General features: G+C 45.4%; 1 protein-coding gene and 1 long non-coding RNA gene across 2 annotated transcripts in view; one reads left to right on the top strand and one right to left on the bottom strand.

Moving 5' to 3' along the window:
* The window catches only part of LOC135912879 (endothelin-converting enzyme 2-like), a 219,294-nt gene that overhangs the window by 75,568 nt on the left and 131,391 nt on the right, over positions 1–12,335 (top strand). The window lies entirely within an intron of this gene.
* On the bottom strand, positions 4,594–8,876 carry LOC135912330 (uncharacterized). The gene is made up of 4 exons (XR_010567616.2): positions 8,614–8,876; positions 7,362–7,418; positions 6,111–6,301; positions 4,594–4,814 (listed from the first exon to the last, which is right to left on the bottom strand). It is a non-coding gene; the product is annotated as an uncharacterized lncRNA (long non-coding RNA).

Below are 12,335 nucleotides of genomic sequence, written 5' to 3' on the forward strand. Positions count from 1 at the left end.
GGAGCCCGCGTCGCCTAATTGCGGCGTCGAGTCTATATCGCGGCTAGCACTGCACGCGTCACTCCCACTCACTTCCAGGACCCGCTCGTCTAGGCCAGCCTCCGAGCTCTGCCTCTCCCGTGACTGCTCGCCACTCAAGTTACCGTGATCGGTCCGTGTGCCGCACCGCCTTTCGCTCACCGACGCTAAGTCAAGTTCCCTCGACAGCGGGCGCGCTTTGGATCGCGTGGGGGCCATGTACGCCACGTCGGCAAAGAATGATTTGCCCTGATCCCTCAGCAGCTGCTCCGAGCTATTTGAGAAGAGGTAGGAAAATTGCTCCGGGAGGGCGGCTGACACAGCGGCTTCGGTGTTAAGTTTCCCAAACTCTCCTTCAATGATAACCGTTGCGATCGGTAAACAGACACTCTCCTTCTCGGCCACTTGCCGTATCCTAACGCACTCTCCCGTAAAATCACTCGAGGAGACGAAAGACGGGTGAACAACGTCCATAGTTGCTGCAGAGTCCCGCAGTGCTCGGCACTTCTTGCCGTTTACCTTAATTTCCTGCACATAGGGCTCCAATAGACGTATGTTTTTGTTAGTTTCCTGTATCGTTGCAAAAGCAATTCTCTCTGGGCAGCTTGCAGCGATGTGCCCTTGCTTTTTGCAATTGTAGCAGGTTAACGGTTTCCGTTTTTCAAAAGAACGCGTCATTTCGTTTCGCTGTTTCGGACCATCGTCATTATTCTGAGATGCATTGTGTCCATCCCTTACAGTTTCTTTGGTAAGGGATTCGTCGTCCCGAAACTCGCGACGCGTGATTTGCTTCCGTTCGTCGGGCTTCCCGGAAAACCAATCTCTCCTATCAGCTTTTTCTACGCGCACTGCCTTGCTGTGCAAGCTGCGGCGTGTGTAATACTCTTCCGCTAACTCTGCTGCCTTGTTTAGCTTAACATCCTTTAGCCTATCTTGCAGCCAGAGCCGGACATCCTCATCAATGCAACGGTAGAACTGCTCCAACGCGATGCATTCGACAATTTTGTCGCGGTCGTCGTAAACCTCTTCGCCCTTCAGCCATTCCACCAAGTCGGCTTTTAGACGAAACGCGAAGTCAACATTCGACTCCTTGCCCTTTTTTGCATACCGGAACCTCTGCCGGAAAGCTTCGGGCGACAATTTGTACTTCCGCAGTAGCGCTTCCTTCACATCACTGTAGCTCTCAAACGCCTCTTTCGATAAGCAAGTTATTACGTCTGATGCCTCCCCAGGAAGCAACGCTAACAGATTCTGTGCCCAGAGGGATCGCTCAATGCTATTCCGTTCGCACACGTGCTCAAATTTCACGAGGTATTTGGCCATATCCTCTCCGACGACAAAGGGTGGAAGTTGATCGCGTATTCTGGGAACATTAGAAGTGAGACTAGGCGCTGGCGAGCTATTTCGGGTCTCCAACTCTTTCATTTTAAGCTCGTGCTCACGAATCTCTCTCCTTTCCTCCATGCAACGTTCCTTCTCCCTCTTTTCCTCCTCGCGACGTTGCTGTTCTCTCCTTTCCTCCTTTTCCTCTTCGCGACGTTCCTGTTCTCTCCTTTCCTCCCTTTCCCGTCGTTCATTGATATCCGCCCAGGCCTCTGCGGCTTCCTCCGCCGTTACGTCCCCAGTCCTCATGACCTCAAGGATCGCATTCTTTCTTTTAGTTGAGCCCAACTCAATGCCCAACTCCTCACAAATTTCGAGAAGTTCCTTCACCTTGTACTTCTCCATCGTTCACACTGTCCTCCTGCTGTTTACCCTTTTTGAATATACCTGCCGTACGCTACTATAACACTACTAGTAACACATATGCAAGTATATCACACACTGCCCTTTTTACCCCCGCAGCATCCCCTGGTTTTCAAAACACTCTTACTAGGCTTGAAACACACAAGGTTATCACAATGCAACACCAAATCCTTCCTTAAGCTACTATAACCTGTGTCAAAGAAAGTCTGGTGTTTGAGGTAAACTTCAGGCACTCACCGCGCCGAGGTAGCTGATGCGGGTCAATCCCGTAGCTGCCATCCAGTGTTACGAATATCCCACCGCTGCCACCAGTGTTACGAACTTGCACCGCTGCACCACGATTACGGCTTTGTGGTCCCGTAGCGCTCGTCACCCGTTTCGTGACAGAGCGTTGGTAGCGAAGACTCCGAGCCTGGCGTCGATGAGAATAACAAAAGGGACTTTATACATTATATACAGGTTATCATACAGGACATGAACGGGTCGGCACTGGGGCCGAGTGCTCACAACAAACGCGACTGTTCTCGCACGACGACGTCCGGCGAAAACGCGTGACACATCTCACCCCAGTCGGGAGCGACACTCTCTCCCGGTGGCTCGGCGGATCCTGTTTTTCAGGCGGCGTGTTGCTGCTTTTATAATCCCCGAGGACCATTGTCACTCAAACGGCCCAATACAAAGTCAGCACACGACGGTCGTCCGAGGGGTCCAACCAGCGACCGCGCTGGCCACCCGGTTCAAAGTTCGCGCGCGCGGTGACCTCCAGGCAAAGGGAGGTGCGGCGCCGGGCTGTCTGGCACACGCTGACATGTCCAAACTTGCGGCTCGCCGAGGCTTCTCCCGCGCGCTGCCTGACGGCTCAGCATCTTGACTTGTGAAGGGAGAATTAGGGCGCTCGCAGGATAGATTCCGCATCTTGCAGATTCGGAATCCGGGCTTGTGGTAATGGCACAACAGTGGCAATGATAGCAGCCACGTTTACAGTGATACGTTAGAAGTTTACCCTATTCATTCGCCGACGTTTGTAACGCAGCTAAGATATTCGCCCACCCTTAGCGGAAACGTGCCATATTAGGATAGTGGTGAAGACAAATGCCGCAGTTTCCGCAGCATGCCCGCCATGTGTTCCTATGTCACAGGCAGCTAAGCGCGCCCATCTGTTTTTGTCTCCTCAATGTGGACATGGCTATGTTATTGCCGCAAACTTGCAGATATTATTCATTACTGATACGGAAGAAACTGTTTGAATGCACGTAATGTACTCACGAAAAGAAAAAAAATCGTGTTCGGCGCGTTCGGCTTGCTCTGCCGGCCACCATGTTTTTTTTTTTGTGTCCCGCAGTACATACAGAGGCAGCCACCTCTTTGTTGACCTGTTGTCGTCCCGTAGCAAATGCCAGAGGATATATTTTTTTCTTTTTATGGGAAATTTACCCAGCATAATGATCGCACCTCTGAATTTGAGTCAATTTTTTTTACAATAAAGTGCGATCATTATGCGAGTAAATAGGGGAACACACTGAATTTTTAGCCTGTAAAGGGATTGTATACAAATTCCAAGGGAAGGGAAACGTAGCAGGGTGCGGCAGGAAGTTAGGTGGGCGGATGACATTAAGACGTGTGCAGGGACAACATGGCCACAATTAGTACATGACCGGGGTAGTTGGAGAAGTATGGGAAGAGGCCTTTGCCCTGCAGTGGGCGTAACTAGGCTGATGATGATGATGATACAAATGGGGGCAGCCAACTCTAGTGTGACAATAAAGAAATCTTTGTTCTCACAATAATGAAACCAGTCATAAAATATATCCTACAAATTTGGAAATGAATGCCCAAAGAACCTTGCTGATTGTCACATTAATTTCCTAAACAAGATCTTTTGATGTTTATAATTCCTAGTTTAATTCACTTTCTCTAGTAAATGGGCTCTGACCTAGACTATTCAGTGTAGGAGACTAACCCAGACCTGGAAGCCAATATTTAAATCTGAAATAACGTCATTCATCCCACGACCACATCACTGCTATGTCATCAGAAGCGTGCATCCATGGACATATAGTCTGTAAAATAATTTTTACATGATCTGTACTGTTCCTCTTGCACTAATAAATTAGGAAATGCATTTGCTATTTAAAGCACTGCTGTAAACCTTTGTGTTTGAGAAATGCAATACTCAAAAGTGTAACACAACCAATGTGTACATGAAACCTACGATGCCTTTGACATTCGTCAGTGTGACAAATAGGCACTGAGAAATGCCAAGGGCATCATAGCTTTCTTGTTTCAAACCTTGTATGTGAGTATATTACTGGTATCTTTGCAGTGAAGGGAAGTCACATTATTATCAGACTTATGAGGGGAACTCATGTTTCTCTAGTTTAATATTTTCTTTTTTGTGCTCCTATATTCTTTACTTTTCCAAAAGTAATGGGTGTTTGAAATAAGTACTCTATATTGCTCTTAAATTTTTCCTGCACCAGAGCCCACGTTGGGTTACATTTCTTGAACACTTTGCCGTGCTGTAGATTATCAAAAGGAAGAAAAAAAATGCGGTAAGTTTGCATTTTAGCCTTCTGTATAACAAGAAGTATGAACCTATCAATTACATAGACAAGTACAAAAGAACTATGAAAAACTGTGCATAAAGACAGACATACATTATAATAACAGGAATCGATGGCGAGAATTCTAATAGAAAGGAACCATTAAAAACTAGGCACTAAAGACACATATTAATTATAATGACACAAATTTTGCGAAGGATTTGAAGAGACAAAAAGAATGTCTCTTCAAATCACTCCACCCCAACATTCATCCATGGTTCGATGAGTGACCACAGCTGGTGATGCGGTTTGGATATGTGGAAGCTCTGTGCAGCTGTGAAATAGGTGGAACATGTTGAGGGTCACCAAAGGTTGCACGCTGGTTGCACAGCAGGTTCCCTCGATCTCTGGACTCACTCGACATCATGCGTTGAGCCTGGTTATACGTCGTTTGCAAGAGGCCTGGCCCAAGTGTGTGGCACGGCTTGGGTAAAATTTCGAGGCAACCTGAATAACACAGATCCATATCTATAAGCAACAAAATATTCTCCATCATAGGGCAAACCTGAAGTTTACCATCGGCACATAGCAGATAATGAAAACAGACACAGGTCACCAGACATGAGGTATACAGATGTGCAAAAGTGTAAATGAATGTGAAGAGCTGCTTATAGGACGGAATGTTTCATTCCGTCTTTTGTAGATCAATAATAGTATCTTAACATAAAGTCAAGTGTACTGGGCCCTCCCTAAAAAAATTCAAATAATGGGGTTTTACGTGCCAAAACCACTTTCGATTATGAGGCACGCCGTAGTGGAGGACACCGGAAAGTTCGACCCCCCGAGGTTCTTTAATGTGCACCTTTATCTAAGTACACGGGTGTTTTCGCATTTCGCCCCCCTCGAAATGCGGCTGCCGTGGCCGGGGTTCAATTCTGCGACCTCGTGCTCAGCAGCCCAACACCATAGCCACTGAGCAACCACGGCGGGTATGGCCCTCCCTATTTCTGTAAGTAGGCTATTTCATGCGAGCTGTCCCGACCTGGCACACGACCACTTGAAATTTCTTTTCGAAAAACTGGAGGCCCTTCAAATAGGACAAATGTTAATTTCAAGAAATACTTGTGTAATGCACCAAACTATGCATCATAAAAGGCATAGCCAAAAAATTGGTTCCTTCATTAAGGGGGCCAAATTTTTCAGGACAATAAAGAGAGGCCTTACACCAAAAATTGAACTGCTTATTAGCCACTGCTCAGTTTATTATGGGTCATTAAATATGGACAAAATGTCCTATTAATTTTATTTTCATAGAACTCGCTTACAGCAAAAGCTGCAAATTTATGTAATCCACATATTTAGGACTTGTGCTGCTTGCAAAAACTGGTTTCAGGAAGATAAATTATGCAGCAGTGCACAGAGATGAGGATGAACTAGGAAAAAAAGTCAGTTTTGGTGTAAGTTTATCAGCATACTTACTATTGAGGCAGTCCTAGTAAATTTATGCCCAATAACATGTATGAAAGTACACTGTATTGTTTTTAAATTGCTAAAGCTTTATCAAAGCAGTTTTGTGTCAAGCAAGAAAAAAAATTGTACAAGTGGTCTCCTACTAGTTTCAAAATTTGCATCGCATTTCGTCTAATCCACATAGCCTCTTGGCGGCTAAGGCAAAATGGATGGACTTGAGCATTCCTGCACCGATAGCAGGGAGTCTAAACTACTTCGAAGTTAATTCTTTCATTGCTGAGTAGCTACAAGCCACTTCACTCAAAAATTTGCCACTTAATTACATGTATTTACCTCGATCTTTCTGTCAGCTTCCAGCCTGCTTGGCATCATCACGAAGGCTGCCAACTCCCTAGTGGACGTAGTCAGGACACGGTGGTGGCAGGACGCAGTGGCAAGAGCTGCCAAAGGCTTCGAACTCCCTAGTCAACATAGTGAGGACACGGTGGTCGTAGGATGCAGGGGCGGGAGCCACCAGAGTGTACCTGCAGCAAATTTGCACAAACGCTCTTAGTCCCACCATGTCACAGTTTACAAGAAAAATTCAGCTGTCTGTGTAACATGGATACCAATACAAATAAATGTAAACAGTTAGGTCCTACAACATAACTAGAACATCGACAAAGAAGAAATGGTACTTATGTTTATGAAAATCCAAGCTATGAAAAAAAAATGTGCATCCGATTTGTGCGTGGAAGCTCAATGGTAACCTGAGCACATACCATCAAGTGATTTGCTATTCAACTGGAAGCCTCTTAAAATGTCATTGTATATTTTTTACATGCACTATGTTAAGCTGCATTAAAACAAGTTCAATATCTCTGAATATAGGTAAATCACGAAGCAATTCAATTAATGAATTCCAGTGGTCATTAATGCAACAAAGTGCAAGCTCTGAATGAAGCTGGCCAAACTGGGTAGTGACAAATAACAATGTGGTTCTCTACATCTTGTTTTTCTGGCTTTCGCTGTAGCATTAAAATACACAAGAAATTTCACATTCCTGACATTTAACCCTGCAAATTTTTATTCCATAATGCATGATACTTCAGCAAGAGCACTAATGCTGTCTTTTAATCGTAAATAGTGATAGAACAAGAAATTTTACTGGAGCCAATGTTTGGCAAGAAAACTTATCTCCTTTTCTTCGTCGAAACATTGGCTCCAGCGATGCTCCTTGTTCTACGGCTCTTATCATTTCAAGTCTCTGTCTTCCTGTGAACCTCTGTACATTCAATGTTGTATCAATTAAATTGTAATAACGGAGAATTAGTAAATGTAGCTGATGAAGAATTTGTGCTTGTTGGTAGATAATGACAGAGTAACTGCGCAACATAGAGATACGGACAAAGGAGGCTTATGTGTGTCGTCTCCTACAGCCATGTTTCTCTCTTTTGGACGATTACTCTATATAGATGTAAAAGTGTTACCCTTTGCACAATAATGCTGAAATGAAAAAGGCCAGGAAAGTGGACACAAAAATTAAAACAAATAGCATCATATGCTAATGAGATATGCAAAAGTACCTGCTACGATCTGTCTCACCCATAACGTGCTGGATAAGATGGCGTCTTCTTCTGGATGTTGCCATTTCTTGAATACCTAAAATAAAGTACATTTCAAAATTACAAGGATACACAGAACAACAGCAGTAGCAGAGGAGATGATGCATTGTTTAGTAAAAGAAAGTAAACTAATCTCTGATACACTGCAGACGAAATTTCTTTATTAAATTAGTAGAAAAATACACCACACCTCATTTCATTCAATGATGTGAGCGTTTCTTGGTACAAGAAAAAAGGGTATTTCTGCATGAAAACAGTAAAATAATCATAGCATTCTACTTTTACAAAATACGCTACAGTGACAAAGCCAACTACGGCTGTATATACTTAAAATTGTTATATGCACCTTACAATAGCCAAGACAGGATAAACTTGGGTTCATGTGCAGCTCACCAAGAGATACAACTTTGCAGTCAACTCATTTCTGCTTGCCAAGTATCTGCACTAACATAAGACTACAAATAAAAAGACCCTCTTTTTCATAAAACACCGGACTCAAAATAGAAAATCCAGTAGGAATAGCACAAATTCTCTACACAACACAGCCAGGTTTTGTGCGCCTAGTAGGATTTACTATATAAAGGTTGCAGCAAATTCATGCTTTTAAATATTTACAACCGTGAAAATAAAGATGACATAAAAAATAATAGCATTATACATCGGCTTATACTGTAAGCCAATGTGTTTCCGACTTGACGCCAAATGCACATTTAATTTGTTCTGTTTCAGCGCTTTTAAAGGGTTGTGTCTGTTCGCTCCTGCATGCAGCCGCCTTACTGCTACGAAAATATCTGTGCTGCCACATCGCCTGACACTGCCATACAGCGTGGTAGCGTTTTTATAATTCGCGGTAATATACCTAAAGCGCTAGTAAATCTTCAGAATAGACTACTGTTTTTTCGACAACCTGTCTTCGCCAGCGAAAGTCACACTGGTCACACTACACTTCAAGTTACGCAGTACTTGGTATTCTACGGATTTTTCGATGCGACAGGCCACTCGTCATTGGAGTCGTTAAGAACGGTGTTTATCTATGGCAGTACCGCTTTGCTATAATTTCAGATGCTCTCCTGAGGCTTCCGTCTGCCAGTAGTATTTTCGCATACATACGCCCACGCATGCTTAAGAAACGTCTGTGAACTGCCAAGAGAAACGTGGCGCAATATGTAGCCGTGCCGGAAGGGCCGATTACGCGCCGTTTGTAAACTCGGAACAAAAGCTGATATGCTTACCTGAGAGGTTAAGAGAAATATGGCACAGGTCACTCTCCGCTGGTAGTCTTTCGTATGCATCTGGTCGTCTCTGCGTTGCGATCTCCCATATCACAAGGAAAATGCAGTGCAAAACGCAACACTTCCGGCGCTGCACTTGCTCGATGTCGGCAAAGACGAAATCGGCGACACGCCGCTGCTGGCGGCAGTCGTCCTCGTCGCAATCACACAGCACGGACAGAAGTTCCCACCGTAACTTGCCGCAACGCCTGGTTGCAGTCGCCCCTAACGCAGAGCTTTCAGAACCACTCCATAGAATAAAGAACCACCACTCGACGACAACGTACTCGCGCGAGATCCAACACAACTGAAAAATGGCGTCATACTATTGACGGCTGCGGCTTTGGATCATTTGAATCCGCACAACTAGTTTCGGTTTTCTTTCCTTGCGTTGAAACAACAACTGTTTTGCTCACTGATAATTTTACGTCACGTAAGTAATACTCACGAATGAAACAGCCGTGAATTTAACACGCATCTTGAAATACCAGCTACGTTCACTTCGCAGAAGCAAAATTTGCTCGTCCGAGTGCGGTTACGTTTGAAATATCTATCGTTGGGCTGTTGGAGCGTGCTCGAAGTGGGAAGACGCGGCGTAATTGTTCTTAATTTGCTTAGCTATAACGGTGCGGCTGCCCTTGATCTCTGTCGAGTGCAGTTTGCTCTGATGTAAGGTATAACTACAAAGCCGCCGACGTTACTGAATAATCTAGTGCACCTGAAGCTGCCAGAACTCCGGTATTTTCTCCACAATTTCTTGCGACTGCGTTCCGCTGTCACCAAATGCGCGCGTAGTGTTTGACGGAGATTTAGCAACACATTTTCCCGAAATATCGTTCACCGCTGTATCACGACGTGGAGAAGCAGCGTTGTTGGTCCTCAGTAAAATTTTCTGTTTATTGCGAATTTTGCGATAGCAGTTATATGGGCACAACCGTCGAAATATATCTGTCGGTTTTACCGCGAGCTTACGTATAAAGTCAAGTGCGATAAGATCCCATCCCGCGCAGTTGACGGTGCGCGTTAAAGGAAGTGTTCGACGCTGAGCCGGGCTGGATGGGCACCCCAAGTCAAGTATCTAAGGAGGTCACGTGATAAAACGCGCGCAAGCCGGGAGAGGGAGGCGTTAGTTTAGCGCGCTTCTCCTCCTCCAGCCGTTGCTCTAGCCCGGTCTTGCGCCACCCTCGCTCTGTTTTGGAGATAATGTCCGATGGATGCAAAGCTGGGAGTGGGGGGGGGGGGGGAGGTAAGGGTGTGCTCAGATAGCGTAAATTTTCGGAGACGCTTTGAAGGAAGAGGCAGCAGAAGCGTTCGGTCCGCTCTGCTCGCGCCCTTCATCACGCCAACGCTGTGACAGCGAGTGTTCGCCGTCATTGAGTGAGATCTGTTGATGTTTGCACGTGCGCGCGTGACCCAGTGCTTGCTAATTTCAGGAGTAAGCGAATGTTTACTGCAGTTTATTCAGCCGATGAAACTAAGAACCTTGGTTCGTGCAATAGTTCGTGCAGTGGTTCATGCAGCATTGGGGTGAAACTGCTGTGTTATTGTTTTTATATTTCTAGGGGGTTCCAAAGCAGTGTTGCGTGCACTAATATTTGTTTCTGGTCGCGGATAGCAACGCACTGCGGTAGCCCAGTGGCTTTGGTGTTGCGCTGCTGAGCTCGAGGTGACGGGTCCAACTACAACCGCGGCAGTCACATTCCAACGGGGTCAGAATGCGAAAATGCGCGTATACCGTGGATTCCGTACACGTTAAATAACCCGAGCTGCCGAAAATAAATTTGCAGCTTTCCATTACCGTGCGCCTCATAACAAGATCTTGATTTTTGAACTTAAATCTTCAAAATTTAATTATAAGTCGCGGAATTACGCTTACAGTCGACACTGTTGAGGGCGCCTACTGAATTTGTTATCTCGTTGCTGTGCTCTCTTTAGTAGCCAATACTTTTTTTTAGATTTACTTATGGTCAGAATCCAGTGTGGCAAATCCAGGTCTTCCTTAGCATAGGAAACCAGCTATCGCTTAAGCGTGCGAGGTATCAACAAACATGGTCAAGGAAAATTAATATATAGAGTTCAAAGTAATTGCAGAACATGACAAGGATGAAAGAATGATACACCGCATTACAACCAGGACAGGGACCCGAGGGCCTGCCTAAAACAGAAGAGTTTATCTGGTATTTCTTCTCCTGCATTAAAATCTTTCTCTCGCCAGACTCATCTCAAATATCAGAGGAATGGCGATTTTCCACGACGACTCTTCGCGTGCTATTGAGAGTCAAAGGACCCATGCGCAAATGTTGACTCTTGTTTTCTGACTCTAGTCGCGTAAAAGTGGGTCTTCGGAAGAAAAAAGAGAGTCAAGTTGCCGTGACTCACTTTTTACTCTCTTTTTTCTTAGAGTGCACGGTGCACTGTTACACTCACCCTCTCGAACTTCTCGCCGACTGTTCAACTCCAACAGCGTCCTACGCCTTAATGATTCGACTCTTGCTTTCAAGAAATCGATGCTTCCCGCAGCCATTGAAGACTGGAATTGCTTTCTCGAAGCGGTTGCTCTTGAAATCCAGAAAAATTCAGGCAGTCCTTAACTTCACCATACGGTAAATAACTTGAACTGCGAATTTTTTTTTCTTTCCTCGCACCGTTTTCATGTTACAGGCGTTGTCCAATATAAGATATTGATTTACATTATGGTTTGAATACTTTGACTTGTATTTCAATGTCCGGTTGGGTGCCATTTTTATATAAAATATCTCTTCGTTTGTTTGTTTATTCCTAATTATACTTGCTCTATCCCATCCTTGTGTTTTACCTTTTTTTTCTTGTATTTTCCACTGCTCAGTACCGTACTTCATTATGGGCAAAATAATAATGCCAAAAGATTGTGCGCTCTGCACTTGTAACGTAGTTGGTTCATTATTGAATAGTATTCGCTCCATTATATGTAATTTCAATACTGTTTCCTCATCCCCCTTGTGTAATGGCCTGTGAAGGGTCCTTAAGGGTTAATAAAGATGATGACGAGGATGATGATCTCCAGGAGCTCATACGCAGCCGCGAGACGAAACCGGACACGATCCTTTGACAGGAGACAAACCATCCGGTCAAACTAGCTGGCTATAGAAAGCCATAGACGTGACCGCGACGGACGACAGGCAAAGAAGGAAACGGCCTACACTCCCCGTGGCAGGTCGCGCGGGGCCGGGGGCGGTGGTGGCGCGCCGGCCGTCGCCCCCATCACGCCCGCCGCCGGTCGCCGCCGTGCTCGTTCGACGTAACGTCACTGTGGCACAGCGCAAACTTCTTTGCCTAAAGATACCTCCCGTGCTCGTCGAATTCCACGTGCTCGTGGGATTCCCGTCTGCTGTCAATACATGGGCTTCTACGGGAGGGAAACGGATAGCCCCATGTTTGTTCGCTAGAATAAAGCTCTATTCCTTCCCAGTTTCATTCAGCTAATAAAATATGAAGTATGCTCAATCGCAAGGTACAAACAAGCGTTTTGTTTTGTGCACTCCTTTGGAGTGCACCCCGGTCCACGCATATCATCGCTCGCGTCGAGGCTCGGCTTAACACCCGCCTACATCTGAACGGCACCCCGTCGCAGCTGCGTCAAACAAGATCTGCGTCTTTAGAGCGGCGTTGTAAGAGCACTTCGCCGGTAGCTCTGTGTACGTACG

Source organism: Dermacentor albipictus, chromosome 1 (assembly GCF_038994185.2).
Source record: "Dermacentor albipictus isolate Rhodes 1998 colony chromosome 1, USDA_Dalb.pri_finalv2, whole genome shotgun sequence".
NCBI lineage: Eukaryota > Metazoa > Arthropoda > Arachnida > Ixodida > Ixodidae > Dermacentor > Dermacentor albipictus.